Here is a 6,904-nt window from a genome sequence, read left to right as displayed (position 1 = left end):
GGTATATTTGGTGAATGTGAGGAGTTTGCTTTTACTCTGTCTCTTTGGGTGAGTCAGTATTCTTTGAATTCCTAAAGTATTCTTGTTTTAAAGCAGCCTCTAGCAAATGATTTTTATTCTTCTCTTCATCTAATTGTTTCTGTAAAATCTCCACTAGGTTTTGAAGGGAATCTATGATTGCTTTCTCCTCCGTACATCGCTTTAAGCGGTGATCTATAGCTGCCACAAGGCATGCTCTTAAAACGGAGCAGATTATGATTTTATTTTGGCCAAATTTAAATCTAGTCTCACGTTGTAAAGAACACACTCTATCAGTTACATTATCCAAATTAAACCAGTTATTTTGAGCCCATTCTTCGTCTCCCGGAGAGGGCTGGGCATTATGTTTTGCTAGCAGAGCATAAAACGCAGCTTTAACTTTTGCACTGGGGTTTTCAGTCATTTTATGAAGGGATAAAAACCACTACAGGGAGGTAAAAGTTAATTACACACTGCGACACACACAGCTTCACTGTGTCTCCCTTCGCTTCCCTGGGTGGGTGAAGAGACCAAATCTGCTTGGGAGGTACTCCTTAAGTTACTTATGGTTGTCTCTTTGCTACACCAAGCAGTCTAAATTCACACACACACACACTAAAACAGTTCCCCCTTTTACACTAAGAGATCTTTTGCGAAAAATCTGAAGACAGAGCCTTCAACTGAGGATGGGGTGCTTTTCACCCAGGCATGTGCAGTTTGCGGGAAATTCGAGTCACCCCCCTTGCTTTCTAGACACCGCTCATCCTTTTCGGGGTGTCGGGCTAGGTGCAGCTGGGGCAAAACGTCCTTCCCCTATTACAGACTACACACAACCTTGCAACCCCTTGTGTCTGTCAAATCCTGTCCGTGATGCCAGTTTAATGTCACAATCCGCTAATATAAGTGGGGGTCGTGATGGTTTGTTTATCGATCTCAGGGCGTAAAAGGACACGAGAGATTGCAGTTTTAATCAGAACAGTGCACCTTTATTAAGTGCCCACAACACAGTAACGCAATAGAAGAGAGAAAGAGAGAGAGAGAGAAGGAAACACAGAGAGGAAGAAAAAGAGGGGGGCAATAGCTACCAACAGATGAGACGAAGTCCACATGGTCTTCCGCCAATAGATTCGTCTTCTTTCCGTGGGGAGATCTCAGACGCGGTTATTTCAGAAAGTCCCTTTATGTCCTTTTCAGAAGTGAGGGGCTGTTGGGGTCCCTCCCCTGCCATGTAGCCCTGGGAGAGGGGCCCTGAGGGCACAGACACGGGGCTTCCCTGCCCCTGCTCAGCCTCGTTCCCATTGGTTGGTTTGTGTTCCCTGCGCGGGCAGAAGGACCCTTGGTCCCGTGACTGGAACAGTTCCTCGGCAGAGCCCCAGCCATGCGGCTGGAGAAATAAACATCTCTGAAACAGCTATCAAGAATCTGTCTGTCCATATATATTTCCTTTCCACGGGACTCCTGGTTTGATATATGCGTGTTGCAGTATCCCCACTGCAACAAATAGTGGAGATTTGTGAGCAGAACGATCCCCGATCCCTAAGCGACTGATTTGTGTGAGTAAACCCTGGAAACTTTGGATTCCTCTTCTTGGTTTTGCTTTGCTATTCCATATCTAAACTATGGAGGAACCGTGGGAAGACTCTTGGCTCTCAGAGCCGCATATGGACATTTATCTTAAACTTAAAATGATTCTTGAACAACGATTTGTAAATTTTAGCTTGATTCAAGCTCAAAAAGAACTGAAACACTTCCTGGCATGGTTGTTTAAGAACTTTTTCTATGTTTCTTGGGATTTAATTATTACCAAGGGCTTTTGGAAAACCGTTTGGACACAGTTAATACTGGAGTCAAAATATATGCCGATGGAAGAATATTTTCGTGAATATTATTTAGTTACCGAGACTGTTGAGCAATGTCAGCTGTGTCCTGGTGAAGGGAAGCCTGGCGCAGGGACCGTGCGGCCCAGACCACGTGCACCGAGCGCTCTGCGAGCAGCAGCGAGGCAGTTCCCGCGTGCGGGCGGAGCCACGCAAGCCGCAGTGTCGGTGGCGGAGCAAGGAGCGGCGGGAGCGGCGGGACCCGGCGGTGCCCGAATGGCCCCATGCAGCGCGTGGTGGAGCGAGCCCTGGGAACGCCCAGCCGAGAGGGGCAGCGCGCGGGCGGCGGCTGGCGGCGGTGGCGATGGAACGGAGCCGTGCCCAGCCGAGACGCGCGCTGGAGCAGGACACGGGGGAGTCGTCGCTCAGGGGCCCGGCCGAGACGTGGGTGCAGCGCCCGGCAGCGGCAGCGAAGCTGCGACCAGAGGAGGCGACGCACGGAGAACTGAGCGGCACGGCCCGGCCCGGCCCGCACAGCCCCGAACGCGACCCCGGGAAGAGCGCGCAGGCACGAGCAGCCCCGACAATTCCAACACGGGAGCGACCGAAAGAGACAGCAAAGACGCAGCGAGACAGAAAACAGCAGCCACTCGGAAAAAGGAAAAGATCATAGTAACTAAGACCTTAGGGATAGTAAAATGGTATAATGTTAAGCAAAATTATGGTTTTATAACAAGGTGTGACAACCAGCAAGACATATTCGTGCATAGAACTGCTATTAAAAAGAATAACCCTGAAAAATGGATCCCAAGCTTGGGAGATGGAGAGGTGGTGGAATTTAATATTGTACTAGGGAGAAAAGGGTTACAAGCATCGCAGGTCACTGGGCCTGATGGTGTTCCTGTAAAAGGCAGTATATATGCAAAAAATCGTAGTCATGTTAGACAGTATCTCCATTGTAAGCCCCCCCTACAGTTTCCCTTTCCTAATCCCACCTTTCCCTTTTACCCTATATCCTATTACCCCCAGTGTACTCCCAATCCGTTTTTTCATCCATGGTTTCCCTCACAAAACCATGCTTTTGCCAATTGTTTCCCCAAAAATCCCTTTCCAATGCCGAGTGGGGGATGAAAAGGGGGAGGGAAGAAGTTAAACCCTCTCCTGCCTCAGTTTCCCCACAAAGCATGCTCAGAGAGTTCTGTCTCCCTTCTGTCAGCCCTAAGATGTTCCACAGAATCTGTTTGGACATTTAAAGACTCAGGAGGGTGGCTTGTTTTGTTTTGAAACTGTTCTTGTTATGTTTATCCAGTTGTTTTCATTCTCCTTTTATTAAAATAAGACGGGTGAGGTGTTGGGGTCCCTCCCCTGCCGTGTAGCCCTGGGAGAGGGGCCCTGAGGGCACAGACACGGGGCTTCCCTGCCCCTGCTCAGCCTCGTTCCCATTGGTTGGTTTGTGTTCCCTGCGCGGGCAGAAGGACCCTTGGTCCCGTGACTGGAACAGTTCCTCAGCAGAGCTCCGGCCATGCGGCTGGAGAAATAAACATCTCTGAAACAGCTATCAAGAATCTGTCTGTCCGTATATATTTCCTTTCCACGGGACTCCTGGTTTGATATATGCGTGTTGCAGGATCCCCACTGCAACAAGGGGCAACTGGCCAAGAGGTTGGGAAACCTACAGCTGTTGTTATGGGGTCCGTTGCTTTGGGAAATGGATACAGGACAGACGTACAAGACAGGTGTACAGGACAGGTCATTCCTTTCCCCTTCAGCGCAGTCCTTCCCACCTGGGAAGCATGAACGGCACAGTCCATTGCAACCTGCACTAATTTTCCTCAGGAATGCGTACCAGTTCCCAGTGGGCACACCCACAGGCAACACTTGGCAGACATCCCACCTCAGCCAGGCCAGGACTCCTGTGCTCAGTCTCTGTCCTCGGCAATGATCCTGAGGCAGATGAGGGATCTTTGGACTGTCTCTTACACCGTTTCCAAACTTGGCTCCACACCGGCTCATGGTACCTAAGACAACAAAACAGAAAACGTGACTATCGCCCTCCAGAAGATTAATCCCCAGGGCACCTCTACACTGCTGCCCCAGAGCACCTCAAATCATCCGACTCTGGAGGTGGCCTGGAGAAGACCTGCAAAGTGAAAAGGTACAAGCTTGGCACGCTGCCGCATACCGCCCGCCTATTAGTCGCCCCACCTTAATGCCAACTTGCCTGCTCGCCTCTGTTCCTTGGCACGCCTAGGGCGGCGGCAGCACCTGCAAAGAAACAAAGCAAAAAAACATGCAGAGAGACTGAAATCACAACCTCCCCACTCCGACTGAAGTATGCCACACCGATACCTTAAGCTTGCACCCACCTGGCCTCTGGCATTCTGGGCCGGGACATCTTGTGAGTGGACCGCTGAAAAGGAACAAACAACAATGGATGCTTAGAGCTGAACCAGACATTGATATTGGAGCAATACCAACCCCTTCTGTCCACCAGTCACCTTTTACGTCACTCCATCAACCTTAAACATCAATATCCGGCTATACTACCTAAAAATAAAGGCAAAGAACAATGCTGTGACGTAGCCACCATTTACCCTTGCCCTACAAACACAAACGGTGACTGACCTTCCTGCGGGAACCCCCTCACCCGGTGTGGGGCGCTCTGCCACGGATTTAATCCGTCTGCCTCTGAAAGATAGTGATGACAAAAGTCAAAGGGTTGCATGAGAACTTAACAGCTCCAGCCATCCTGTGTCAATCTAGGAATGCCACCTAGAGGCCAAACTACACTCTACACTACAAATTTCAAGTCCCCGAGCCTTGTCCTATTACACCTATATGCCAGACGGTGCAGCAGGGCAGAGCAGCTCCAGAGAAAACCCACACAGGCACCCGTGATACAGCAGATGACAAATGCGGGGAAGCAACGAGGAGAGAAAACTCTCGGTGAGAAGAATGACCGCAGCCACATCGAAGAGCTAAAGCAGAAGACACGAGACACCCAGTAGAGACAGAACACACAATAGACAAGCTGCACAACGTGCACTGGGACTGCTCTGCCTGGCACGCCTCAGCGCTGTGATCGAAAGGGAGACTTGCCCTTTAGGGGCCCTAAAGGGGCCCCTTCTTAGACATCCCCATCTCTGAAGCTGACTCAATATTCCCTCCCGGCGAGCCCCGACCCGACACCCCGCTTGCATCCCCTCAACTTATCTCTCGGACATCCAGGGATGCGAATCCTCCTCAGGTGCAAAAGAAGGCCGCTCACCGTCTGGGAAGCTCCTGCCGTCATCGGGCTGTTGTCTCTTAGTCGGCTACGATAAAAAAAAACCAAACGTCAAGGCCTGAACTTAGCGGGACGTGGGCCACTACAATTCTTGTACTCACCATCTCCTAAGATGGCCGGGGTCCTCGGGCCGCACGCTTCGGCCGCGCTCCGAGGCTGACACCACTGTGGCAGGCTATACCTGAGCTACGAGGAGACAGGCCATGTGGCATTGCTGAAACCCGAGTGGACCCTCGCTCCTCCCTCCCTCCCCGACTCGCCGCAACTCCTCGGCCGTTGCCGAAGGCTACCCGGACGGCACCGTCACGTCGAAAAGGTCAAGGCTTCATCGCAGAGCTTTGCGATACTTGCGGAGGGGTCACGAGGGCGGCGAGCTGGGTCCGTCGGCCGTTCTGCGAGGGGGTTCGGCGTAATGCAAGTGGACCGCCTAAAACGCACAAATGACAATGGATGCTAAGGGCTGCACCAGAACTTGGCACCCAAGCAAGAACAACTTTTTCTTTTCAGCGGCCACTGCTTACCTCGCTCACTTGACATTGACTGCTGAGATCCGGCTTTACCTCCTAAAAATGAGGACAGGACAACAGTGGAACAGAGCCACCCTGTTACACTTGCCCTGCAAACACAAACGGCAACTCACCTTCCTGTGCGAACCCCCTCACCTAGTATGGAGCGCTCCACCACAGATAGAATCGATCTGCGTCTGAAAGACAGTGATGACAAAAGTCAAAGCGCTGCATGAGAACTTAAAGGCTACAGGCACCTCGTGTCAATCTAGGAATACCATCTAGACGGCAACTACAGCCTATACAACAAATTTCAAGTCCCCAGGCTTTGCCCTATCGCACCTATAATGCCAGACTATGCAGCAGGGCAGAGCAGCTCCGGGCCAAACCCACGCTGGCCCCTGTGACACGGGACATGACCAACAAAGGGGTGCAACACGGAGAGAAACTCCCAGTGGGAAGGATGGCCGCCAACACCTCTAAGGGCTAAGGAAAAAGACACACGACGCGAGAAGCCCAAAAGACGCAGAACACACGATAGACGAGCGACACAAGACGCACCAGGACTGTTCTGTCCTACGTGCCTCAGCATTGTGATCCAAAATGAGACTTTCCCTATACGTGGCCTAAAGGGGCCCTTCCTTGGACATCCCCGTCTCCCTCCAGAGCTAATTCAAAAATCCCTCCGACGAGTCCTGACCCGGCACATCGCTCTCATCCCCTCTGTGAGGCGTAGCCCTCGACTTACCTCTCGGCTGTCCAGGGATGCAAATCTGCATCAGGTGTGAAAGAAGGCCACCTCACCATCTGGGAAGTTCCAGCCGTTGCCAGGCTGTTGTCTCTTAGTTGGCCACAAGAAAGAAAACCAAACGTCAAGGCGTGAACTTAGTGGCACATCAGCCAGAACCCGACAGTTCCTCTACTCACCATCTCCTAAGAGGGCCAGGCTCCTTGGGGGTCGCACGCTTCAGCTGCGCTCCGAGGCTGACGCTGTCATTGCGGCACATACCTGGGTTAAGAGGAGACAAAGTGATGCGGCATCGCTGAAACTTGAGCGGACCCTGGCGCTTCCTCCCTCCCTCCCGGACTCGCCGCAACTCCTCGGCCGTTGCCTTCACGTGGAAAAGGTCAAGGCTTCGTCGCAGAGTCCCGTAATACTTGCGGAGAGCTCACGGGGGCGGCGAGCCGGGTCCGTCGGCCGGTCGGCAAGGGGGGGGGGGGGGGGGGGGGGCGGTGTAATACTAGTGGACCACCTAAAACGCACAAAAGACAATGGA

The 6,904-nt window shown here is 52.2% G+C and overlaps 2 long non-coding RNA genes across 2 annotated transcripts; both read right to left on the bottom strand.

Moving 5' to 3' along the window:
- Positions 1–3,573: 3,573 nt before the first annotated feature.
- Positions 3,574–3,979, bottom strand: LOC125336826. The gene is made up of 3 exons (XR_007207857.1): positions 3,938–3,979; positions 3,730–3,853; positions 3,574–3,619 (listed from the first exon to the last, which is right to left on the bottom strand). It is a non-coding gene; the product is annotated as an uncharacterized LOC125336826 (long non-coding RNA).
- A 73-nt stretch (positions 3,980–4,052) lies between these two features.
- Positions 4,053–4,375, bottom strand: LOC125336827. Its single transcript, XR_007207858.1, has 3 exons — positions 4,334–4,375; positions 4,202–4,245; positions 4,053–4,100 (listed from the first exon to the last, which is right to left on the bottom strand). It is a non-coding gene; the product is annotated as an uncharacterized LOC125336827 (long non-coding RNA).
- Positions 4,376–6,904: the final 2,529 nt, after the last annotated feature.

The sequence above is a fragment of the Corvus hawaiiensis genome, chromosome 21 (assembly GCF_020740725.1).
Source record: "Corvus hawaiiensis isolate bCorHaw1 chromosome 21, bCorHaw1.pri.cur, whole genome shotgun sequence".
Taxonomy (NCBI): domain Eukaryota; kingdom Metazoa; phylum Chordata; class Aves; order Passeriformes; family Corvidae; genus Corvus; species Corvus hawaiiensis.
The sequence above is the reverse complement of the archived record's forward strand: the minus strand, read 5'-3'. Positions and strand labels throughout refer to the sequence as shown.